The sequence below is a fragment of the Passer montanus genome, unplaced genomic scaffold (assembly GCF_014805655.1).
Source record: "Passer montanus isolate IOZ18808 unplaced genomic scaffold, ASM1480565v1 scaffold52, whole genome shotgun sequence".
NCBI classification, from domain to species: domain Eukaryota; kingdom Metazoa; phylum Chordata; class Aves; order Passeriformes; family Passeridae; genus Passer; species Passer montanus.
The window spans coordinates 2,114,890-2,142,193 of NW_024370152.1; the positions used below are offsets into that span (position 1 = coordinate 2,114,890).

The 27,304-nt window shown below is 42.2% G+C and overlaps 1 long non-coding RNA gene across 1 annotated transcript in view; it reads left to right on the forward strand.

The window, feature by feature from the left end:
• The first annotated feature begins 5,993 nt into the window (after positions 1 to 5,993).
• The window catches only part of LOC120509495, a 47,137-nt gene continuing 25,826 nt past the window's right edge, over positions 5,994 to 27,304 (forward strand). The window contains exons 1-2 of the long non-coding RNA XR_005629282.1: positions 5,994 to 6,275; positions 20,341 to 20,452. This is a non-coding gene — a long non-coding RNA (uncharacterized LOC120509495). The remainder of the gene's footprint in view (positions 6,276 to 20,340; positions 20,453 to 27,304) is intronic.

Consider the following 27,304-nt stretch of genomic DNA (forward strand, 5'->3'; position numbering starts at 1 on the left):
CTTGACTTCAGATGGTCTTGAATCTCTGTAACACTGTAACTCTAACACTGCACTGTGGGAACTCATCCATTTAATTTACTAAACATTAAAGTTTAAATCTGCAAAACAAATAAGAAATTTTACTGTCTTGTTACCATTGGTGAGACCTCATCACCCTGTGTACTTTAGCAGGTTTGAAAATCTCATCCTCCTTCATCCTTACGGAGATTCTGAGGACAGGGCAAAAGAAAAAGAGAAAAAGATGCAGGACCAGAATTTCAGTAGGCAGAAATCTCTGTTTCTTAACTGAAGTCAATGGAACCACATTGAGATATTACCCCAGTTAAGCTTTTGTCCGTAATGGCTGCAGAGACCTCAAGAGCAATAAATGGCCTAATTGAATGCCATAACTTACAGCCACTGTAAAGAATCTTGGTGTCAGAAACCACAGAGAACAAAAAAGTTTATTATATTAACAGGTCTAACTTTCTGCAGCGGTGTGTCCCCTCAAGTTTTCTACTGCTCTGCGCTGTTGTGGTCTCACCTTGAATGCTGTGTGGAATTTTGGGCTCCTCAAGGTAAGAAAGATATTAACCTCTTAGAGAGTGTCCAAAGGAGGGCAACCAAGATGGTGAGGGGTCTTCAGGGTAAGTGAAGGGTCCTGAGGGGAAGCCATATGAGGAGCAGCTGAGGTCCCTTGGTCTGTTCAGCCTGGAGAAGAGGAGGCTGAGGGGTGACCTCACTGCAGTCATCAATTTCCTCATGAGTGGGAGAGGAGGGGCAGACACTGATCTCTGCTCTGTGGTGACCAGTGACAGGACCTGAAGGAATGGCCTGAACTTGTGTCCAGGAAGGTTTAGATTAGGTATTAGGAAAAGGTTCTTCCTCCAGAGAGTGATTGGACACTGGAACAGGCTCCTCAGGGAAGTGGTCACAGCACAGCCTGACAGAGATCAATAAGTGTTTGGACAATACACTCAGGCACATGGTGTGATTCTTGAAGATGGTGCTGTGCAGGGCAAGGAGCTGAACCTGGTGATCCTTGTGGGTCTCTTCCAACCCAGCACATTCTGTGATTCTGTGTGATTATTTAAACACATTGATCAGGTGGCTAGGATAAACAGGAAAACATAAAATCAAATACAGCATATTAAAAATAAGTAAAAATAACGAGGCCCACAGATACACAGTCTGCAAAGACATTGGGATCTAGCAGAGGGGGAATAGTAGGAGATATCACCTTTGATTTTAAAAGCTTGGAACTCTGTTTATTTGAGGGCAAGAATGACATAATTGTCTAGCTATGTCAGCTAGAAAGGTTTAATATGAGGAGAGATCATTATGGAAAAATGATGGAGTCAGCCACCTAGTCCATATCAGCTAGAAAGACACAGTTGTCAGCTTTTCTTCAGTTATACCAGGAGCTAAGCACACACAGGAAGGAGACAAGTTCGATCTCCCATGCTCATGCAGCTCAGAAGTAGGTTGACTGGTAGGGCTCACGGTCAGCCAGCCAGCTGACAATCCTAAAAGCAAATGCTCCATGAAGCAAGGAGATGAAGGTTGTAGCTTAGGTCAACCCTTAGCTCGTGTTTCTCCAGGCACAGCATGAATATTAAGTTCTGCTTCTACAAGCAGACAGTGGCTGAGATGAAGAATTAATTGCCTTGGGAAGAACCTGGACACGTGTTCAACTTTTTTCAGAGGTTTCTGCTTCCTTTTGGGAGTTTTACAGTAGAGCAGATACTTTCTAAATGAAGAGACTGAATTTTCATGAATTCTCATGTCAGACGACAGTCTAGGGTGGCCTGAAGCATTCACGCAGCAGGACATGATAGCCTGCCCCTGCAGGTTTCTTCCTAGCCTCCAACCACTGACCATTAACAATGGTGACTGCTGGGGCTTCTCAGCACCACCACCTTACCATGCCCTTTTCCCCTTCATTGGCTGCACCTTCTCTCCCTGGTAACTGTCTTGGCTTTGCTTTAAGTCTTGTTTGCCAGGACCCAAGGAGGGCTTAGCTCCCCATAGTGAAGGAAGATAGGTTTAATCAGTACAGGTGGCCATGGGCTGCTTAATAGATTACATGAAAAACTGAAAAAAAAAGGCAGTATGTGAGCATGAAAGTGCTTGAAAGTGAAGATTTACCATGTTGAAGCCTTGAGCCAGACAGTTAACTCGCAGTGTCTTTGTAAGAAGGCTGCCTGCTCCTTTTTGCCCTTCGTCCCCTGAGTAATTAAAAATCCACTGGTAACTGCTGTGACGGTAGCTGATATGTCAGCATTGTTAGTTCTTATTACAGGGTATTTGCTGGGCTGCCAAGCCAAATGAGCACTGCTCCACCAAAGTCATTCAAATGTCTCCAAATTACAACAGCTGAGAATCATTTTTACTAGTTGCAATAAATAACATTCCTGACAACCTGGCTTGGATCCAAAGTGCACTGCAAAATTTTATGCAAGTTGTTGGAATGAAATTATTCTGGAGGCTCCAGGCACTCCTCTGGGACACAAAAATTAATGACCAGCACTTAAGTTTATCAGAATTTAAAAGAAAAATGTCCTCCAGCAGCCTCCAGTAGTGCCTCTTTGTTTTATTAATCTTTGGAGATTGATGCAGATTTCAGCTAGGAAGACAAAATTTAGATGAGAAAAAATATAACCAGAGTCTTGCCAGAAAATTACCATCAGCTTTCAGTGCAAGGGCAAGAGGATAATGAAAAATGTATATTTATATATATAATTCTATATATAATGCTAATGTACACATCTATCTATCTATCTACAGATAAAGCTATTATGTATAATGTATTTTATGCATATTTGCAATGTATCTTTCCATTGCAAATATGTAAAGTGAATGTTCAAAACAAGTTCAAGGCAGCTCTTTTTGAAGCACATGTGGTGAGAATGGGAAATCTGTAAGGTAGGAGAATTCCTTAGGGCTGTTGACTTCAGAAGTCTGAAAATTTGCGTATTACTACATAGCAGAGAAATGGCTCTCATAGTAGCTGTAACACAGTGGTAGGAGAGAGGAAAATGGGGGGAACTTATCTCTCCTTTGGATGTCTTACAGTCAAACTGCCTCTGATGCATAACGATAGGTAGATAACTGAGATTATTATTAATGAAATCCAGCACTCTTGAATACCAAGTGCTGAGATAAGTTGCTAAGAGATGCCATGAAGATTTCAAGGAAGTTGCGGTGCTCCTGTGGAGTATCAAATGTTGTTCTTTTGCTACCCTTGCAAGAACGTTCTTGCTCCCCTTGCAATCAGGTAAGCCCTTTCCTTCAGAAGGAAAAGGATGACTGGGAAAATGAGGATATTGCATAGTAAGAAGGAGGAAGAGTAGGCATGGTATCTCTTCTGTTCACTTTCTCACTGGTTAGAGCACTGTCTTCCTATATCACTCACAATTTAAACCTACTGCATGAAGGTAGGCAGAGAGAAGATGCTAAGTCATGATGTAAGTAATCTGAGGAATAGCTGAAGGAGCTGTGGTTGTTTAGCCTGAAGAAAAGGGAGACTTATCGTTCTCTACAGCTACCTGAAAAGAGGCTGTAGCCATGTAGGTAGGGGTCAGTCTCTTCTCCCAGCAATGGGACAAGAGGAAATGGCCTCAAGCTACACCAGGAGAGGTGCAGGTTGGATGTCAGAAGCATCACTGAATTTCTTCACTGAAAGGGTTGCTAAGCGTTTGAATTTGCTGCCCAGCAAAGTAGAGAAATCACCATCCGTGGAAGTGTTCAAGAAACAGCTGGATGTGCCCCTTAGAACTAGAGTTTAGTTGACATCATGCTGTTCAGTCAAAGGTTGGACTCGATCAGGGTGGTCCTTTCCAGCCTTCATGATCCTGTGTTATGAAAATACACCCCTTGCACATTCAGGTATCCCAGGCAAACAGAGAACTTGACCACAGCTCCTTGTGTGATGTGCTATTAACTAAGGAGTACCTTTTTTGGTATAGGTTTGAACACACCCAGAGTCAAGAATCACAGAATTACAGAATTAACTAGGTTGGAAAAGACCTTTGAGATCATCAAGTCCAACCTATGACCTGACACCTCCTCATCAACTAAACCATGGCACTGAATGGTTTACGTCCAGTCTTTCCTTAAACACCTGTGGGGGTGGTGGCTTCACCACCTCCCTGGGCAGATGATTCCAGTGGCCAATCACTCCTTCAGTGAATAATCTTTCCCTAATGTCTAACCTTATCTTACCTTGGTGCAGCTTAAGACTGTCCTCTTGTTCTGTCAGTTGTTGCGGGGCTGGCTACAACCTCCTTTCAGGCAGTTCTAGAGAATGGTAAGGTCTTCCCTGAGCCTCCTTTTTTCCAGGCTAAACTACCCCAGCTCTTTCAGCCATTCCTCACAGGTCCTGTGTCCCAGACCATTCAACAGCCTTGTTGCTCTCCTCTAGACATGTTCAAGCATCTCAACATTCTCCCTAAATTAAGTGGCCTGGAACTGGACACAGCACTCAAAGTGAGGCCTCACCAATGCTGACTACAGGGGAAGAATCATTGCCCTGGTCCTGCTGGCCACAGTAATGCTGTTATAGGCCAGGATGTCATTGGCCTTCTTGGACACCAGGGCACACTGCTGGCTCATTTTCACTTGGCTGCCAGCCAGCACCCCCAGCTCCCTTTCTGCCTGGGCACTGTCCAACCACACTGTCCCCAGCCTGTAACGCTGCAGGGGGTTGTTGTGACCCAAGGGCAGGACTTGGCACTTGGACTTCTTAAACTTCATATTGTTAGACTCAGCCCATCTATCCAGACTGTCCAGGTCGCTCTGCAGAGCCCTCGGAAGAACAGCTGCAAGATGTTGGATATGCCCTGGGACACATAGACATGTGTGAGTGTACTCTTTCAAGGCCACAGGTTGCAAGGACCAACTCAGAAATCACATTCAAGATTTCAGTTGCTACTGTCCTGTGGTAGGTTCAATTCCTGCTTTACTAAAAGCTAGGAGGTAGGAAATGAGAGGGTTGGTATACCTCCATGTTCAGTTTATCATAGTGACCCTTAGTATTCAGGCACATTTCTGGGGTGGTCTTAGGTAGGGCGGCAGGCCTGCGTAGCAGATTGGCATGCTAACCTGTCATAGACATAGGGCTAGTGTGAGTGGTAGGAAGTTTTCTCATAATAAGTGTATTAGTTGGTCATATCGGAATCGTGGGTAGAAGGCACGGATCCATAGGAATCCTGCTGATAGAAGTAGAACTTTTGTAGCTAATACTACAGGAAACAGCTCTTGAGGGGGGATAAGGAAGCTTGGGTTGAAGAATAGGATGGCAGTCAGTGTATTTATTAGTATGATGTTGGCGTATTCGGCTACGAAGAAAAGGGCGAAAGGTCCTGCTGCGTACTTTATGTTAAATCTGGAAGCTAGTTCCGATTCTCCTTCTGTTAGGTCGAAGGGGCACAATTAGTCTCAGCGAGTGTGGATACGTATCATATTATAGTGAGAGGTCAGCAGGAGAAGATGAGGTAGAGGGGTTCTTGGGTGAGAACGAGAGTACTTAGAGTATAGTTTCCACATGTTGCAAGGACCAACTCAGAAATCACATTCAAGATTTCAGTTGCTACTGTCCTGTGGTCTTGACTAGCTGTTGCCAGGATCTGGAGAAGTCATGGAGGTGTGTTGCTGAAAATACACCCCAAAGATTCAGACTTAGCACCATCAGGTTGACTTTTCAACAAAGGTAGCTGTGTGAGCATGTGTTAGTAGGATAAGCTTGGTAAGAGCTAGATTTTGAAAGTATGCTTTTGCTTTCCATGAGACCTTAAATCTGCTCTTGGGAAAGTCATCACTGTTTGGGAAGAAGTTTATCTGCAGTAGCAAAAGACTGGAATAAAGTCAAACTGGAGAAACTAGGCTTAATACAACTTGAATCTCAATGAACTTGTTGCTGTAGAGCACTGGGCTTGTACACTCTGTCAGAGGTGTAATTCCTCATTTGGGATTGTTATTCTTTGCAGATACACATCTAAAACAATTATTGTTCTTGGGCTGATTGCCTTGCTTGTAAACCTGGCAGAAATTCACTTCAGCTCAAATTTCTGATCTGCCAGTTCAAGAGAAGGGGACCTTTGCACTCTGCTATTTATTGCCTCCTGCTCCTCAGACATTCTCAGTGCTGGAAATGGTAACATCTTTTATGGTAGAAGGAAAACCATATGTAATTGCATGAGAACACCAAATTGTAAGAAGGAAAGCAAACAACAGCCGAGATCCTGGAGAAGCAGCAGTGGCAAGGAAGGAGTGGGGAAGTGGTCTTGAAAATACAGGTAAGACTGGCAGGACAACTACATGTGATAGATAATGCAATAATGAATGACTATCTTCTCCCAGCATGTTGCCCCTGATGTTACCAGCTCACTTCACACCATGAAGTGTCACATGCAGGCAGAGGTAAATTTTCCAAAGATTTAAGCAGGTTGCAGCTGGCTTGAGTCAGGATATTTCACCTCTTTCAAGGGTGTCTAGATATTCAGGTTGCCTGTTCTCAAGTGCCCAAGAGCAGCCCCCAGTTTTAATCCTTCATACTCCTTAAATTCCTGAATGTTTGTCAGGCTGATTCATACACGGACTCCTGGTGCTATCCTCTATTGATTTCCATCCATCCAATTCTGTTGCACCTTCCACCTTGCAATGAATCCACAAGCCAGACACAGTTGCTGTGTTCATGCTGATCATATTCAAAAGACATGTAAGGCCAAGCTGATGAAGAACAGTAATTGTGCATAGCTGCAAAAATGAGGGGAGGGGACATGCCTACAGAACAGCCTGAAGTGGGAACTGGTTGTGCAAAACTCTATCTTGTCTGGGCAGAAAGTGCATTGTACAGTCAGGATGTTGTTACCATTGCTGTATACTCATTAGAATATGTTTTCCTTTAATTAAGCAAACCTTGAAATTGCCATGCAAGCAAAACAGTGTCATCAGTTAATGCAAGACCTTGCCTTCTTTAGATCTGTGCTTACCAATACCCTGCTGGTCTGGTTAGTCTCTGTGACAGCTAGCAGGAAAATTACCTTTTTCTGCTTCCATGGAGGACACTGTAACATATTCCACCAGCCATTGTTCTTTTGCACACATCTATGACAACCCTCCCCCTATTTCCTTTCTGGAAAGAAGAAAGAGTATTACTATTCTCTGCCTTTCATCTTAGGACAAAGAAACAGCAGACATTTTGCTGGATGACTTTTAAATGCAGAATTGCTGGGTAATTAATGAGAATTTTATAACAAACTCTTAACAGTATTCCTATGCTGCCTTTTATCTTCTAGTTTTCCTTTAGCTACTGCAAAGCTGCCAAACTTCCACAAGGTGCTGGAGGAAAAACAGTCCTGGGAACAGATAGAAAAGGAGTAATCTTAACTGCTGATTCCTTGTACAGCTCAGCTGTTCTGTGTAGCTTGTGTGCTTTGTGTGTTTCCACATTTGTGGAACTGCTGTTTGCAGTGGGGTGGTGGTGGGTTGATCGTGGCTGGATGTCAAGTACCCACCAAAGCTATTCTGTCAGAAGCTCTATCCCCCTCCTCAGCTGGATAGGGGAGAGAAAATATAATGGAAAGCTCAGGGGTCAAGATAAGGACGGGGAGAGATCATTCATCAATTACTGTCATAGGCAGAACAGATATAGAGAAATTAGGTTAATTTACTACCAATCATATCAGGGTAGGGTAATGAGAAATAAAACCAAATCTTAGAACTCCTTCCCCCTACCCCTCCCTTTTTCCCAGGCTCAGCTTTACTCACAAATTCTCTACATCCTCCACACCTCCCCAGTGGTGGAGGGGGACAGGGAATGGTGTCTGTGATCAGTTCATCACATGTTGTTTCTGCTGCACCTTCCTTCTCAGGGGAAGAACTCCTCACTCTGCCTGCACCCAGCATGGAGTGTCTCCCATGGGAGACAGTCTTCTTCAATGTAGGCCCTTACCTCAGGCTGCAGTTCTTCATGAATTACTCCAGCATTGGTTGCCCATGGGGTTGCAAATCCTGCCAGCAAATGTGGGCCTTCTTGAGGGGTCACAGCTTCCTTCTCCATCTGCTCCAGTGGGGGGTTCTCCACTGGAGTGCAGGTGATCTCTGCTCCACTGCGGACCCCTCGTGCTGCCTCACCACGGTCTTTACTGTGCGCTGCAGAGCAACATCTGCTCTGGTGCCTGGAACAGTTTCTGCCCCTTCCTCTTCACTGGCCTTGATGTCTTCAGGGCTGTTTCTCTCACATACTCTCATTCCCTCCGTCTGCAATTGCTGTTGCCCAGTTGTTACACTCCCCCACATTCCTTCTTAGATGCATTATCCCTGAGGCTCTGCCACTGTTGCTGATGGGCCTTGGCCAGTTGTGGCTCCATCCTAGAGCCAGCTGGCACTGGCTCTGTCAAGCACAGAGGAAGCATTTAGCATCTTCTCACAGAAGTAGCTCCTCCACTAGCAAAACCTTGCCATGCAAACCCAATACCATGATACAGCTTTATGAGGTGAGTGTATGCATTTATGGGCACCAAAAAAGTTGCAAAGGAAAAATATAGCACAGCTGTAACACTTCTCTATCTGGAGTCCATGCTTCCTAGGCATTTTGTGGGGCTGAAACGTACCTTGCAAAACATGTAGCTTCTCTTGAGCATTCCTGAGAGAGACTTTTATAATATCTCACAGCAGTGGCAGGGAAAACTTTATTTTCCTTTTGTGATGCTATATATCTCATTTTCATTCTTTCACAACTACTACTGAGTCTTGGGCTCCCAGCTACTCTGTTTTATGGCCTGGTCTCATAGAGGTTCCCTAAATCAAAATTCTGCTTCTGTGACCTGCCATATGTGGAGAGTGGTAAAATCAGCCATGCAACTGGTTTGTTGGTAAAATAAGCCATGCAACTATAGCAAACAAGGACGCATGGAGAGGCCAACAAGACCCTTCCTGTGCCAAGCACCCAATGAGCTGTTCCACAGTGCGAAAGATTTGCCTGAGCAAAAAGGATGTGCTCATGACTCAAGCTGATGTATCCAGGGCAAAAATAACCCTGTTGGGTTTTTTCTGTATAGTCCTATGTAAGCTCAGAGGAGTTTAATGTCTATACAAATAAAAAGGACTACTGACTCCATCCCCAAATGCACCGTGGAACTAGACACAGTACTGGGAGGAAGGTCGGACCAGTACATAGCAAGGGCAGGAGCCAAAGATCTAAGGTTAAATCCTTACGACCTTTGCAAATCAAGCAGACTTTGTTCTTGTTGGGGCATCACAGAGAACTTTTCAGCACAGGACACTGAAGAAAAATCATCCAAATTTAACAAAAGGTGTGCATTTCCACTGCTGTAATTGAACTGCTGGGAGCACAGTGTGGATATTCTCTTTCAGAGCTGAAACGGTCACAATTCTGTTGAGTTTAATCGACTTAGGACAAGAATTGAGTTAAATGAATTAATGCCCAATTAAACTAAACCGAGGTCATAGGGCTTTAGAGGAATTTAACAAATCCTTTTTCAAAGTTATTTTGAATTAATTTCCTTAAATGTTCCCGTGCCGACAAAGAACAAATGTTTGTCTGCAAAGGGACATTAATTTGGTTAATGTTATGGGATTAACATAAAGAAAAAGAGCGATTTGTGATTCAGTCCCTGTGCATGAGCCATTCTCATGCTGGCCTAAGTATACTAATTTAATCTAATCTGCTCTGGAGCAACTGCTGTTGTAGAGTGGACCATCAGGGGTAGCTGTTCCAGAAGAATCCTGGTATAGGAAAATGCTGAGTGCTGCAGAAAAATCCATTCCAAACTGCCAGTCCAAATTTAATTCCTTAATGTGTTGAATGGCAGTCTTTGTTACCTCTGCAATTCAATAGCTCAGAAAACTGATATCTCCTTCTTCTGGACACACCATTACCTAGTTTCTCTCTCTTTTTTTTTTTCTTTTCTATTAAAGTGCTAGACTTGAAACAGATAATAAAAAAAAAGCAAAGGCAGTGATTTAAATTCCAAAGTAGTATTAGGAATGTATTGCAGGCTACGATATATGTAATTGAAAATCTATAAATACATCAGACTGGCTAAATGAAAGACAGGTTTACTTCTATTACTGGTAATCTTTGGAGTGGTCTTGCTCTCTCTTCACTCCCACACCCTCATCCCTTGTGAGAGAAAATTGCACTTCTTTTTAATGAAATTACAGCAAAGACCACCACATATGTAATTTTAGCAAAACTAATTCTTTAAATTAATTCCAGAGTAATAAACTAAACAAACCAAATGAAAAATTGCACATCCAGATATGAACACGAAGGTGAAGAGAGGGAGACAGGCACATTCTGGTTGCTTAAGAGCAGAGAGATATTTTCAGAGCAATTTCTTCAGAAAATGAACGTTATGCAGTAACAATGCATGTGTGTCCCAGCAGTTCTAACAAGTTGTGAGTATGTTGGGAAGTTACAACCTAGTTTGAAGAGGAGAGATCTCAGTGATAATGACATTACCCAGTCCTAGGAGAGAGGTAGGGAAGTCTTGACTCACTCTCCTGCTGAGGAGAGAGCTTGTGTGAAGTGTAACTGAACCCACACAGGAGACACACTGGATATGTGCTTTGCTCTTTCCATTGCTTGAGGAATGTCTTGGTTTTCCAGAAGCAGACTACCAGATGTTCACAGATGTGTCCAGATTGTGAAAGAACATGGAAGAATTGAGGGTTTCTAGTCAGCCTCCACTTCTCCACCTGGAAGGACATCAGCTCTTTTCCTCAGCTCATTCCACTTCTTCCACCCTGGCAAAAGAGTTGGCCAAGAACAGGGAACCAATGCACTTACCACCTACAGAAATTTGCATTCTACTGTTGCCAGGGGATAAAATTATTCTTTGCCCTCAGAACTTCAAAAGGCTGTGCTGTGGTAGCAACAAATTGGGGTGGTACAGCGGGGTGAGAGCTCTGTGCAGTGTGTTGAGGGGAAGGGATGATGTTGCAGAGCCACTAGGGATGTGGAAAACACATCAAAATTTAGCAACTGATGTCCCATCCCGTGGCAAGGAGGTCTGCAGCTCACCCACCACCAGCTAGGTCACTCACTTGGCTGCTGACAGCCTGTCCCTCCAGCCTGTCTTGTTTGCTCAGGGTGAGCTGCTGAGCACACTGCTCTGCAAGCTCTGTACAAAGCACCACTTGCCTCCAGAAACTGAAGGGTATGAGCAACATTGATTTGCATAAAGTGGTGTTTCATTCTGGAGCTTTTCTGCCCCTTTTTGGCTTTTATGTAGCTGATGAATTATTTAGTAAATAATTGGCTTTCTTAAGAAAACTGCTTTGACTGCATGTGTCCACTAAGATGCTCTGGTGACATTCAAGAACAAAAGCAATTTAGAGAGGGAGAAATACCAGAATAGGCTCTTAGTAAGTCTAGAAATATTCACAGTGCAGACCTTGCATTGAGATCAGAACATTGCACAATGAATAAATTGTGGCTAACATTTGATCAGTGACTCATTTTCCAACTATTTGGAGAGGAAGTATTGATCCCAGTGTGCTGGAAAAACCCAAACACTTTGCTAGAAAATGCCTATTTTAATGTAGCTTTTTGGAGGGTGGGATCGGGGAGAAAATAAAGAAAACAGATTTGGTATCTTTTTATTACGGCTGCTGATGTATTTTTGACATTCATTCTGGACTGTCATCCCAAATTTGCAAATATATTCCTCTTATTCTCTCATTAATTTTTTTTTTGGTTGACAGTGGCATTATTGTTTGATATTTACTTGTATGTAAATAGATGTGGAGCAGATGACTGAGACTGCCCTTGAAATTAAGTATTATTTATGTACACAAGAGTAATAACAGGCTATGACCAGGGACATTATAAAAAATATCTTATTTTAAATTAGATATTACACTATTGAAATTAAAAGACAATTTTGGACCCTGTTGATGCCCTTATTTAGGCTGCCCTCAGCCAGCTGGTTGATGATCTGGATGCACTGCAAGGCTGATAAACCGATCATAGGATTGATATTGTGAGTGATAAACCATGTTTCTACTAATGGGTTAGGTCAGGTCCTGGCTGCCACTGCCTCGAGAGTCAAGTCAATCAAGTCTCTGAGGGAGATTGGGATGCAGCAATCCCTACTTTAAATATTTTGGGAGACTTATTTTTTCTCCTCTGACCATCCTGTTACTAGTGTTGTGGAAGGGAAATCTGTTCTCCTCACCATGTGCATGACAAGGGTACTCTGATGAGATTCCCTCATTTTCCCCCTCTCTTTTGAAAGCTGGAGTAGGAGAAGGAATTTGGGCTGGATGTCGCTGGCAAGGACAGATATCCAGGTACACACAGTGTGATCCTTGGAGAAAGGTCTGGCTGATTAGGTAGTTAGTCTCCACTGGCATATAGTTCTGGTCTGTGGGTTTTTTCCACAGCCCAATCTCTCATCTTCACTTTCAGTGGAAAGTTCCTGTGTTCTGTGTCAGGGTGAGTGAAGTGTCCCAGCAACTCTTTCTATATTGTCTGTGACAGATGTATCCTTTTTTGTTCATGCCACAGAGAGGGCCATTGAAGAGATAGCCCTTCACACCTGGCTTCATGATGCTATCCTGCTGAATTTCTGTGTTTATGGCCGAAATCTTGAAGCCAGGAAGATAATCAGAAAACCTTGCTAGGTTTGGGGGGAAAAGTAACAGTGAAGATTAATAATATGTATTCAAAGTTAATCCAGTGCCCATGGAGGTTAAGTATAAGACAAATGAGATGCTTTTTCTTCCTTCAGACACAAACCTTTGTGTACCATAGGAAATCCATGCTGCTCCTTGGCTTTGGCAGGACTGCTGTCTGTCGTATGCCACCTGTTAGCTCCCTTGAGGGGAGCAGCACTAGCATGGAGCTTTACAGGATAGATATTCAGCATGCACCGCCCAGAATGCCATCACCCCTCTCTTATCCAAATACTGTTGCAAAAAGCTCTGTTTTATGCAGCTCTGAGAGCTGAAACAGTGTGTTGATTTCACTGTTTCACAGCTGAATGTTAGAAGTCACCAGGTGAATCAGTCAAAACAGGCCCAAAAACAGCAAGGGCTGTTCTGGGGTATATATGGCACTGCACTAGTGACAGGTGTTTTTTCTGCCCAACAATTTTTTTTCTACTTGCCATTTTTGTACTTGCAATTAATTTAAAACACCCTCTCAGCTGGCACATCCCTTTCATCACTTGGCAAGGAAGGGAAATCTTGGCATTTTCAAAGGAGTGCTGAGGGATGTGAATAGGTTGGAATTACAGAACTGTGCTGTCTGCCAAAGAGCAGTACAACTCTCGTTGTTTAATCGTCCAACAAATACTGTGTGTTTTATTGGAGAAATTAATATAAGAAATTAAATGCCTCTCTCCTTAAAAAAAAAAAAAGGACAAAGAAGAATATTTAATTTAAAAAGTGAGGCTTCAGTGCCCACATCTAACCCAGAAATACCTTTGAGGAGCGTAAAACACAGGCTGAGATCAAAGGCCTGTGATGAGGCAGCATTTTGCTCCTGTTCAGCGTATTAGCTTTCATTTCCTTCAGTATCCATTGTAGCACGTCAGGCTGCCAAGGCCAGGCTGAGAACTGCCAAGCTCACCAGTCTCAGCAGTGCCCAGCAGTCAGACAGCTCCCCACACACAGACAACTTTTCCCTGCTGCAGTGAATGACTGCACTTTGCCCTCCAAATATAGATGGGTGGCTTGTGGCTGTAGAATAAGAATAGAGCAGTAAGGTGATGGGGAGGTTTGAGTGCTTGGTGACACCTCTTCTTGGGGGGCTAGCCAAACTGTACTCACCTTACCTCAAACTGCCTACTTTATACCTTCTCTTTTAGTATAGTACTTCATCTGGACTCTTTTGTTCTTGATCAGTTTCTACTCCAAAATTGAGGTGAAGTAAGCCAGGAACTAATGGCCCCCTGTAGTTGTCACTGCATGCACAGGGGTCACTGGGACACCATAGCAACTAGGGATGTTGGAGTAATAACTCAGAATATGAGACAGTCTCTTCTCTTCTGAGTAATAACTCAGGATATGAGCCTTCTTCTTTCTCCCCTCTCCCAATGTGAGCGGAGAAGAAGTGGGATAACAGCCAGTTTGTCAACTATTTTGCCAGCTGCAGGGAGCTTTCTGTAGACTGAGCTGCACCAAGGCAAGGGCAGAGCACAAAGATGCCTCAGTGAGCAGGAGGCAGGGGTTGCGTGGGTGCAGGATCCCAAGTTCCCATCTCCAGAATGTGTAGGAAGACATGCATGGATATCTTGCCGTGTAGGGAGGTCTGGCTCTTTGCCTAGCAATCATCTCTTCTTTCAGGGAGATGGTCACACACCAGAGCAGAAATGCTGAAGTTTGAACTCTTAGAGCCCCATGGAAAGGAAGTGCTTGTGCATGTGGGCACTGAATTTTCACAGCTGACATCATTAGTATAAAGACTATGTCTGACAGTGCACTAGCCAGTCTTTTTCCAGTGGAACAAAGGCTGGCATTTTAATGCACAGCCGTTTTTCTCTGGCTTGTCTTCACTGTTTATCAGACTGGGAACCAGTATGCAGCAAGTTTAGTGTGTTGCTGGGACATTAAAAAAAAATATATATATATTAAAATCTTCATGTGTCTGAAGGTGAGAAGCAGAGAGAGATCAAGGAACTAATCTAAAGAAAGTGCATCAGAAAACACTCAGCACAAGAACAAGCTAAAACGATGACCTGGCCAAAGGAACTCTCTCTCTAGTTTTTAACTGAAGAAGAAACCATTCACTTGGCCAGGACTCCACTGAAATAATTTAATGGAAAACACATTCTCTCCCTGCTCTTGCACACTGTATTAATATTTTTTTCTCTCTCCTTTTATTATAACTCAGTCAAAGATTGTGATGTTCAGAAAAATATATTCCATGCTAACTGACCAGTCTTCAGAAACCTATCTGAATCAGGTACTCCTCTGGCAAAACTGTGGTCCACACACTGCCTTTCACCCAAGAAGACAGAACTATGTTTTGCCTCCCATTAAATTTTGTAAAATCTGACTTGACTTTGCTAGGTTGACATTCCAGCTGGAGAAGGACAGAGCAACCTTTCTGATCCAAAGGACAGATAAACATAAGAAGTTTAATGTGAAGTAGTGTGTGATTTGATGTAGGGTGTGACATTCTCTTGGGAGTAAATGTGCCTTGATTTTCTCCACACTTTGCCACTCACCTCCTGTATGATGTCAGGAAACCATTTTGCCTCTATATGCTTTTTTTTTTTGTCATCAAATCACTTCATTTGTCTCTCTAGAAAAGGTTCAGATCTGTTTTCAGGGTGTGTGCCACACTGGGACCCCAATTCCATCAGGGATCTCATAGAATTGCAGCAGTGCACTGCATAGACAGGTGCTGCAGGAAGAACGTCACCGAGGCATGGAGCTCTCTCTCTCCAAAATAACAACCAAAATATAAGTTAAGCAGTCTGACTGCTGTCTCCAAATGGCCTGTGCATCTGAGGAAGGAAAGTCAGAAAGAGAGGCACCTCCAACACGATTTACTCATCTTAGTCAGCTTTCTTTTGGGTGAATTGCAGGCTGGAGGTGTCCTACCAGGTAGACAGGCATCAGATGTCTTGGCTGGATTAGACACAAGGCTACAGATGTTTCAAGTGAAACACAGGGACTCCAGCCCCACAAAACAAGCTGGTTCTGGGGTCAGAGAAGGAGAGGGAACAAGTAGACATGGTGATGATACTGACAAAATGCACCTCTAACTAGGAAAAAACCATTAATTCAGTAATGAAATTCTTGTTCTCAGTATTGTGTTGTTTTCTGCTGCTGGTACATATTTATGGTGGAACAGAACTTTCTCCTTGCTGTTAATGAAATATAAGTAAACTCTTAAACCCTTTCAAAGTCTCAGCCCTGCCTGACTGAGGAAACAAAGAGCAGTAGAGTGGTCACTTCTGTGTCTGGACTGCTTTCCTGGGAAACCTAATACGATAAATTAATAAAAGATTAATTGCTACCTGCAGAGTACTAAAACATATTGATGAAACTGTTGGTGAGAAAAATCTAGAGTGAGCACAGAGTACAACGTTTTATAATTTTATACTATTCTGTTCTGGCCTTCTTTTTCACTTTCAGTTTAAGAAGAAGAAATTTTAGACATGTGAAAGAATCAAGAGAATCCTGCACCAGTTCACCTATCCATAACACAGGATTTGCCTACACAAGTTTATCACAATGAAAAAACTTTGTGGTAAAATCTTCATATACCTGTATCACTGGAAACAACCCATGAGATAAGTGGTTTCACTGTGAGTTAGTGCTTGCACATGTGATTTATTAGTGGTATCCTCCTTTGTCTCCCACATTGCTCCTGTGTATTGGGCATTGCAGAGGAAACACATTGGATGAAGTTTACTCCTGAAATTTCATTTAGGTTCCACCGTGGCTGTGTTGTGTTTGCCAGGTCTCATCCTGATTTGCAACTGCAAGTGTTTTAAAAGCAATTGCCAATTACACCTGAACTTTCTACATTTTCTGTTTAATCTGACTGCCGAGAGCACTGAGTGACAGCTTGAAAATGTCACATCCTATTCCACTGAGGGAGCACCATGAAGCAAGTTGTTCTGCCAGTCTAGGTGATTGGTGATTTGATAAACTTTGGTACAGAAATTATTTGACAGCATTCCAAAGAGATGTTTCTGAGAAACTTTCCTTGTTTCACACAATCAGAAACAGTATCTTTTTTTTTTTTGAGACTGCTAACACAGTGCTGTTCAGTAAGCACATAGCTATCAAAAGATTGTGAAATCTCCCTCTGAATCTGGCTCATACAAGATGTAAATGATGGTGGAAAAGCCCAAATATGGAGAGTACCCAGAAAAGAGGTGCAGCTGGTGCATTACTGTCCCAGCCCTTGCTCTGAGTAATAGCAGTACAGAGAATCATTCTGAGATCTGTTCAGAAAGCATAACGAGGATCAGGGCTGTTGAAAGCATCTGCCTTGTGTGTGTTTCATATCCTCAATGCCATCTGGTCAGCCTCTGGTGTCCTCCCCAGAGTGTGTCTCAGAGCTAGAAACATGTATGAAAATCCTGCTAGCACAGATGATGAAATTTCTGACATTTCCTTGTCTTGCCATCCATCAGAGTATGTATTCTTTCTCCTCAGGGAATGATGTCCAACATTGCGTCAGTGTTTCTGTGCTCCATCCTCCTTTGGAATGCTCCTGCATGGTTCTCAGTCTTGGTTGAGGTTCTCAGGCTCCACAGAGGGACCCAGCTGTGGGCTAGTGTGGGCATAGCTCTATGAGAAGCAGATGAACGCAGACTGGAAGAAAACTTTCCCAAGCAGCAACCAAGTACAGGCACACCAAGCTAACAGGTTATTAACCTTGTATCAGCAAAAGAATCAAGTGTCTTGATTCACCTAGACATGTCTGTGGCTCAGTTCTGTGCCACAAGGCAACAGAAGCATAGGCACATACCTGCCTGGTATTTTCCTCTCTGTATTAGGCATATCACAAAGCAAATACATAAAAAATCACTTTGCTCCATATAGGAAAAATACCACTCTGAATTACCAACTATCCTATTTTGTTGGTTTAAATTCAGATTTTCTGCAGCTTTTCTTCCCACCCCCCCGCCAATGCTGCTGTTCTTTTTTTTCCTCTTTTAACTGCTTCTGTATTGTCCACACAATAACACTAGGAAAAAACTGTTTTCCATCCTATGAGATGCAGGGCCTTGGCTTTAAAAACCCATAGTTCAGATCAGAAAGAGCCTCCTAAAATTCTAGCTAAATCACTTGGGCCTGCTAAGCTAATCTGTTGAATGAGGAATAATCACAAGCTCATGTCCAAGTAGTTTGCTTCGCCTAGCCTTATGAAATATATTAATTGTCTTGAAGAAGATAAAATCCTCTGGCTAAATCCTAGATTATATGTGGCCTTAGCCTTATGTTGCTCACAAAGGGCTTGGTCCCAGCTGGTAGACATAGATAGAACAATAATAGTATCCAGCTTTATGGTAGCTGGGCAGTATACGCGTCCCCTTTTTTCTGGATGTACTGCCAGTCAGAAGGCCTGATCCACAGATTAAGTGCAACTATACTGAACAGAAAAAACTACTATACTGGAAGACAGAGCTAATAAGACCTAAACATTTGTTAAGGAAAGGTTTGCACCATGTTCAAAAAAGTATCCTCCTATGCCACAGGCATGACATTTTGGCCACTTTTCTGCATGCAGAGTCCTACCCTAACCGGCAACTGGTCCAAAGCAAGGCTAGGGATAATTGGGGTGTTAAATTCTTACAGGATCAGAATCTATAAATTCCGCTTGAAATAAAAGAAAAGACATTTAAAACAGTGGAGAGTTGTGATAACTACATCCAAGAATATTTCTAATCTCTAATCTCTGGTCGTCACTTTCATGTTGCTGGTTTTTGTGACTGTGCATAAGGAACTTGTGCAAGTCCTCCTGCCAGTAGTGCAGAGGTGTCCAAAACACTGGTCCCATCAGTGAAAGACTTGATCCCAATACAAAATCATGCTCTAATAACACTATTTTAAATAAAAGAAGAAATATGTAACTGGTAGAAAATCCAATAATATATTGTTTGTGAACCCCTAGAATGTTCTGTCTCCTTACAGCACATCTCTAATCTTACTACTTTTCACAATTTTTTCACTCCTCTCTGCCTGCTGGAGATTAGCATGTGTTAACTTAATCCTGCTGAAAATCTGAATTTTGGCTTAGAAGACTGCTGATTACGAGACAGACAAAATATCTTTTCCCATCTTTTTTGAAACTACAGACTTCTGATTTGAAGTATGATCACTGCATACCCAAAAGCAGGAATAGTGCTAAGAAAAACCTGGAGATTGAGTATGTCCCAGTTCCTGTCTTTCACAGGTGAAGAGACTTCTCTCTCCTGACTTTATGCCTTGGATCCTATTGCAGAGGGAAAACAAAAAAAAGCTGCTGTCTCCTCTGGTCTATTTTTGATAGGTAATTTTTTTTTTCTCTCAGGGGCTGAAGAATTGAAGAAGGGAGGGGACTTTTGACTGACATAAATGCTGGCTGCAGGGAGGGAAGAACCTCACTGGGAGACAGGAAGAAAGGTTTATATCACCTCCCAAAATAATAAAATACTTGGTTAACTAGAAAGGGAGTGGCCTGGACCTGGTATTCTTGCATGTGCTTGAGCAGTGGGAAAACCAGCTACTGAGATGGCAGCAGTGCATCTGAACTGTCTATGTGTTGGTGCTTATTTCCTTGTCTGCTTTGTATTTGTCCAGCCTAGACAGGTCCTTAATTACTTTATTAGTTTGTCACTTCATGTGTGAGTCAGAGACATTCAAGATTTGGTGGTTTGCACCCAGCAAGTTCTAGCAAAGAAGTTTCTGGTTATTACATGGCAGGTCCAGTCCTGCAACACAGTCCCGTCAATGCAGTGTCAACAGGAGATTTCCTATCTAACTCCACTGGGATTTATGGATCTGTCTATGCACTGGAAGGGCAATATGGCTTGAAAAGAATATATACCCATGTATGAACCTATCACATATACATGCAGGATGAGCACAGTCACAGACAAACTCCAGGCAGATCACTCTAAGGAAGGAGTTCTGCACACTGATCTTCTTTCCCACCCCTCCCCATCACTTCCAGTTTACTAAAACTACTGGGAAATTCTCTCTCTGGCACATATGATAATCTCCAGCTTTTAGCAATAGCTATGCTCAGTAATAACCAACAGGAATGGTGGAGAATGACAAAGGGCAATACAAAGAGGAAATGAAAGATCAGCTCCTCGCCTGGTTTCTTTTATAGCTAAATGTTGCCTCTGTAAAGACCTCAGGCATTTTGAAGCTCTATTTACCTCGTTAGAAGAGATAATCATACAGGGACCAAATCTGTGTTCCTTCTTTCTCACTCATTTTCCCCAAGCAAGTCCAGTCCTTAACTATGTCCCAAAATAAGATGCAAGATAATGGAATTTGTTAATGTCAGAGAATGGTATCCCAGACTACGTAAGCGAATGTGCAGCAGACATTCCAAGGGGTAGAAATACCAATCCACTATCGATGAGTTTTGAAAACCTGGCAGTAGAAACTATGATCTCAGTACATAAAGCACAGCTTTGGTGGTGCAAATCACACTGTGAAAAAAAGCAAAGTTTTTGCCTGAAAGATGATGTGAAGCACCACACAAGAGAGGTTGCCTAGCCCTGGCACTGCACAGTACATTTTCTGGAGGTAGAGAGGACAATCTGGCCATCATCATGTTCACCTGTTCACCTTTTGTGCAGGAGGATCTTGCCATTAGGACAGTGTAACATGTTTTTAAAAGGGTTATTTTTATCTGATTTTTTACAGGTGAAGAAAAAGAGACAAAGTGAACCAAGATACCTGAGGCCAGTGAGCAGTTTAGTAACCACATCTGAATCAGACATTGGGCTGTCTAGTGGGTCAGCATCAAGTTAATCAGGTATTCATAAAGCTGTGTTATTTACTAATATAAATGTGTCCACACTAGAGGGTGCTGCTCTGCTTTTCTAAAGTAATTTCCTGTCTTTCTTTTATTTAAGCCCATGCTGAAGTCAAGTAAATCTTCTTTTTGCTTGACAGTAAAGATCTAAAGAACAGGAATTATTCTTGTGTAACTCAATGTAGGCATGCAGTTCTGCTTTGGAGAATTAAGTTCCCAAGGAGGAAAAGAAACTCCTTTTTAGATCAATGAATTTGCAAAGGCATTTTCCCAGGAAATACTGTACAGATACATAACTATGCATATAAATAATCTCCTTTATTCATAAAAACAATTTAAAAAAAAGAAAACAGAATAAGACAGAATTTTAACAGATATAGTGGAACAGAACTTGGGTTCTTAAAAACGCTTTCAATCAAAATGTTGACAGTCAAATTTTTGTAGTAGAATATGTAGATATAATACTCTGTTTTATGAAAATCAGTTTTACCAGTAATTGTGTGACTTTAAATATCTTTTAAAGGTACACATACAGATTAAAAAAATCCAACCCAAACAGTAATTCTCTAGCAAAATTAAGAAAATTAACTTTAATTAAATTAACAAAAAACCTCTCAATCTGAAAATTATGTAGGATGAATTTATGCAGCTCAGAGACTGTGAATACAGACGAGGCATGACATCAGGATCAACATTTCTAATCAATTAAGGGAGTGGCTGAGACTTTGCTCCTTTTAGAAGGGAATAGATTCAGAGAAATGTTGTTGAGGTAAATGGTGGCATGAATAAGATTTTAGCATCAGTATCATCCTACCAAAGTTGTGTCCTTAGCAAGGAGAATGCATACACATGCATGCACAGATATGCATGTGTGCACATATAGAGAATGCAGACATCAGCATGTCTCAGCTACATTCTTTGGAACAATTTTCTTTGGCCTGAAAGTGGGAAATAAATTTTGCTGCTGGGAACATAAGAGCCCAGAATAGCTATTATGGAAGGAGTTAAAGGTTAGTTTTCTCAATGGGCAACTCAACAGACTCTAAATCAAACACCAGTGAGAGAAGCTGTACCATGTGGAATTGAAATGGACATAAATTATTCTGCTTTTTTTCTTCATTTTTTTCTGTACTACAGTTACCTTATGCTGGCTTTAACCAAATTAGTGCCTCACTCATACTTTTAGATATCATACTTGTGAGAATTAATACACTATCTGCATACACACCTGAGAAAGGCATGATTTTGATCTGCTATCATCAAACCATGGCTTCCTCCTGATCTTAGCCATAAGGTGCACAGGCATGCTCTCTGCAAATTTATATTCAGGATTACAATTTGCATAGCATCCTTCATGAAGTTTGTGGGAATGCTGGATTACTCCACTGACAAATTTATGACATGAAGAGGAAGGTTGTCAATAATTCAATTAAGCTGCTACTAATAATTTTTCAATATATTTATATATTTTCAATATATTTCAATGAAAATGTATATTCAATATTTTTTCAATATATTCCAGCAGCCACTGTTGTAAGTCCTTTTAAAATGACTGCATAGCAGTGGAACTTGTTACATCTGAACCTGAAAAGGCAATATGGTTGGGAAATTATGGTATGCAGTGATTAATGCTGAAAAAAAAAATCTCCTAGCTTCTATCAGAGAGGTAGCTGCTGGAATTGAAGGGAAGAGGCTTCCAAATTAAAAAGCACTCTCCACAGCATCTAGCCAATGCTGCACTTGAGTGCACATATTGCAACTTTCCACTGTGTTGAATTATCACCTGTCTTCAACTTCAAACTCACATGACACCTTTGGTTTTCTTATTCCCTGACTTTGTGAGGAGTCTCACTCTCCTTGACACGTATGCTCTATGGCACACTTTACTACAGCAAAAGCTCTGCCCTCACATTTCTGCCGCTTCTGGTGCTTTACAGCTGCTATAGAAACAATTGTTTACATGTTTGGATTAAAACTGTGAGCAAACTTACTGAAATCAGAGGTTACAGTTTTATCAGAAACCCTAGTAAGCTCTCCTGAAATTCAGAACAGGCTTTTTTGACAGGGAGATAATTCCAAGTGAATGAATTAGGTGTCACCTGGTTTTGTCCTTCAGCTTCCCCTTGTGTGGCTCTATGCAGCTCCTCAATGGACCAGGCCCTACCTTGCTAAATTCCCCCCTCAGCAGCAGACGCTTCAGAAAACACATTCTGAATGTTTTCTCCACTGGCACTCTGCACACGCCGTGGCTCAGAGCGCAGGGCTGATAGAAGGACCCAGAGTGCAGAACTGAGTTGCTCAGCCTGGGGAAGGTGGGAAGGATGCTCTCCCTGTCAGGAGGAGCTGCACAAGGCAGATCACAGCAACCTGTTTTTGGCCCCGCTACTGGAGACAGACCGTGTGAGGTCAGGGCTCTGAGCTGCACCTTCCATTTCAGCATTGCACACTGGAGATACTTCATCATATGGAAACAAATGGAAAAGAAACAGGAGGAAAAGGAGTTCAGATAAAGCCAGACAGGGGCAAAACATGGTGTATCCTTCCTTTCCAGTGGCATAAAATGCATTGGAGTCTCATTTTCGTAGTGCCCTCTGCACCTTCCTCTCCAGCACATGGTATGTAGATTTCACAGATGTCAGATGATATTGCAGAGCCATTGTTTGAAATCCAGGTGCACAAACTGTAAGTTATTATTTGCATTCAGTGGATTACTATAGACCAAAGCAGATAATATTGCATTTGCTGATAGCAGAGCGGCTCTGCACGTCATGGGAGCTTGACCTTGTGAGAGATGAGATGCCCAGGTTGTGGAAGAATTGCTCCATGCCAGGAGAGTGAGAGGGACAATGCTTTTGTTGCTGTTTTCCTCACCACTGGTAGTAGCACAGTGAAGCCTGATGGCTAGGCTAGCCTGAGATCCAGCCTACAAGCAATGCAATCAACGGGTCTCTGTCACTTGAAGCAGGGAGAAGGTGTCTGTGTTTCTACTCTCCTGAGGTGTGGTCCAGAAATAAGAGCCACAGTTTTGGCAGCTTTCAATAAGAGTATAAACCCTTATTGGAAAAGTGTCTTTGGACATGGGAAGGCCAGGCAGAGCAGGCAAAGCCTCAAGAAAACACTTCTGCTCTTTCACTCTGAAGAACCTTTTATCATTAAACTGGCTGCAATTACTTTGAAGGTCTTTGGTAATTTTTGTCTACAGATCAGTAGGAAATTCACCCTGAAGTTGAAAAAATGTTAATGTTCCTCTGTGGCTCTTTACTCATCAGCTTTTCATGCCACTCTGATCTTTCTCTATGTTGTTCTGTCAGAAATAGACGACTTTTTCTCTTTTTTGTCTCTAACTTCAGAGAATTTTTTTATCTGGTTCTCAGGTAATCCCACACTTAACCTCCCTGTGAGATGTGCTCTTCCTGTATTTCTTACCATATCATTTGTAGGGAGAGAAGAATGAACATCTGAGCTAGAAGAAAAGAGCCCAGTCACATCTTTTACCACAGAGGAAAAATGGGATCACTGGTGATCCAAGAGGAGCATGATGTAGGGAGAGATGTCATTTGTGATTTCTTGGGCTCACTTTCAAGCCAGATCTCCTAAACTTGTATATTTAAACATGCATAAAATGCACACTTCTTCTCCCACGCTGTTTGATTTATGATTCAGTGTGGTGCCTCTCTTCTCCAAGGCTTGTCTGAAAAGCCAAACCATCCAACAGAGCAGCTAGCTGGTGACCCTAGACCTTTAACCCAATCACCACCAATGTCTGCTGATTCTTATATTTCAAATCCTGATGGATCACATGGGTGGGCTTGTTTTATTTGCATGTGGCACTATTTGTATCTTCTTGTGTTAAAAACCTAGGAAATTGCATATATATTTTTATATATGTATATATATATATATAAAAATATAAATATATATATATATTGCACCACATGTTGCTAAGAGAACATAAGAGGTAAAAGCTGAGTACTTGGGAGTTAGGTAATGCCAAAAACACTTGAACTCCCTCGTGTGCGCACATTATGAAACAGTCTCTACTTACAGGATCACATTACTCCTGTTTCCACAGGTCAGAGAATACTAGGTGCTGCAAGCTGGAGGAAAGCCTTGACTCTATGTCTCTCCTGCTCCTGTGACAGAAATAAGGGGGTAAAATGCAAAACAGAAAACTATGAAGAATAGGGTAGTTTGGCAACCGGTGTAAGCAAGAAAATCATCTGGTTGAGATGTAACACCTTCAAGGTGTATGGCAATATTTAGCCCAAACATCCTGATAAAAGATTTCATCGGCATTCATACTATTCTCATGTGATCTGGTCTGTCCTGGGGACTTTATGCTGAAAATTGTAGTTGTGACCAGCAGTAAGATTCACCAGCATGGAAAAAATAAAACAGAAGGGAAAGAATCATAGAGACAAAATATGTTTTTCTTTCTGCTGCACATTGGTGTTCCAGAGGTGTGGGGAAGGGAAGGGATTTCATAAGACTAAATTGCAGTTATGTGGCAGGTCAGCAGTTCTACTAGGTTTGTCCTTAACATTGGTGTGGAGTATCGAACTCCATTCATTCAGGCACTTTGCAACTTTTTTATTGTTTATTTTTATTGTTTATTTTTATTGTTTATTCCAGGGAGCACAGTAAACCTACTCTCCCTGGGCATGTCTAGTGGTCTGCTGCATGATAACCCTTTTTCTCTGTAGTAAAGAAAAAAATTATTGAGAGAAAGGAATTTAAAAATGGAGGAAATTGAAGGGGGAAAAAAAGAGTGTAAACACAACCTGAAAGTATATTCACCTTGCCAAAACTTCATTCATAACAGTATGAACATGTTTATTGATGTTGAATTAACTTCAAACAAACACTCAGGGCTGCGGAAAAATAGGTGTCAACTAGAAAAATGGCATAATAACAGAATAGATGAAAATGTCCTCAAGGTCAGTTTTAGGACATCTGTTGTTCATAACATGTGTCTATATATAAATATAAAATTACTTGGATGAGGGTGTTGAAAACCTAAGCGATATCCAGCTCTAGTTTCCGTTCGCTCACTCTGGAATAATTCCACAGACCTTAGTGGAGAAGATCCAGATTTACCATAGTTAAAAGATGGAGAGCACAGTCTGACTCTGAGAGCTCAGAGTTTGCAGATGATGCAGAGGATGAACAAATAGAAAGGAAGAGAGTAACCAAATTCCAAGGGATTTGGATTATATTGAGAATTGGAGCCGGCAGATGGGAAATGCGGTTCATTGTCAAAATGATAAAATAATGAGGCCGAGTTCAAGGAGACAATCTAGGGAATAACTGCTACATTCAGCAAACATTATAACTAGAAAAGAGAATAAGGCAAAATAACTCAGCCTGTTACTCAGAATCCCTCAGCTTGTTACATAGCTACAGTAAACAGAAAGGCCTGTGAGGTATGTGCTTCAGTGCTGTAGTAAAGATTATTAAAGAAGATGCATAGTAGTCACAGTATCTATGGCACTGCCTAAGAAATTGCCTCTGCTCCTCATTATCACTGTACAGAAGAGCTACCCTACCATTTTCCTTCCTTTCCTGAGAAGGTCTAGCACTGCTCTGGGCAGTGTAAGTTAGGAGAAAAGACATCCTGGTGTGGTTTTGTCTCTGTCCTTCTTCCAGTATAACTGTGCGATCCCAGATAGCAGATGGAGGTGGAGAACACCTCAATGATACACAAGCATTACACACCCTCACAAGAGAGACTTTAAACCATGAGTTCCCCCAGAGAAAAATATTTAAGGCTAGTAGGTACGCCAGCATTTCAGGAAATTCCTCTCATTTGTTTAGGACATGTATGTTGGTCCAGGTTTGCAATAATCAGAGTGAACAGAAAAGGTTCTAGAGCAGACATCCTTTCTCAATCTCCACATATACCATTTGTGCCAGCACCATTCTGAGTCCCAGACTGAGAAGGACCAAGAGAAATCTTGTCCGAAAACCTGTGAATGTCAAGGAGAGTGTACTCCTCTGATAGTCAAGAAGGATGTGCTGGTAACAGCTGATTCAGAGCAGGCAGAGGTACTATTGAGTTTTTTCCTGAGTCTTCAATGGAAGACAGGTTTTCCACTTTCTTTCAAGACCCCCACTCTGTAGGTAGGTGTGAGGGAGTGAAGTCCATTTCACTGTAAGGAAATTGCAGGTGTGGGATCACTTGATGAAGCTAAATAGCTGCCCATCTATGTGACCTGATGAGATAAATCAGAGGGTTCTGGGGGATCCAGTTCACATTGTTGCCAAGCCACTCTCCATCATATTTGAAAACTCATGGCAGTCAAGTAGAAATCCCTGAGGACTGGAAAATGGTAATCGTTGCTCCCAGTTTTAAAAAGGGGGGGAAAGGAAGGAAAAGGAAAAAGGGGAACTACAGATTGGCAAGTCTCATCTCTGTGCCTGGGAAGATCGTGGAGTGGACCCTCCTAGAAACTATACTATGGCACCTTAAGGGATGATGGGGTGATTCAAGGCAACCAGCACAGCTTTACTAAGGGTAAAGTGTGTCTGATCAATCTTGTGACCTCTGGAGTGATGACGATGGTCAACAGGGAAAGACTGAAAAACTTCATCTACTTAGACTTCTGTAAGATTTTTGATATGGTCCCACATCACATCCTGATATCCAAACACGAGAGAGATGGATTTAATAGATGGACTATTCAGTGGATAGGGAACTGGCAGGATGGATGCCACCAGAGGGTTGTGCTCTGTGTCCAGGTGGGAGCTGGTGACAAGCGATGTCTGTCAGGACTCTCTGCTGGTACCGCTGCTCCTCAGTGTCCTCATCAATGGCACAGACAGTGGGATTGATGCATCCCCAGCAGGTTTGGA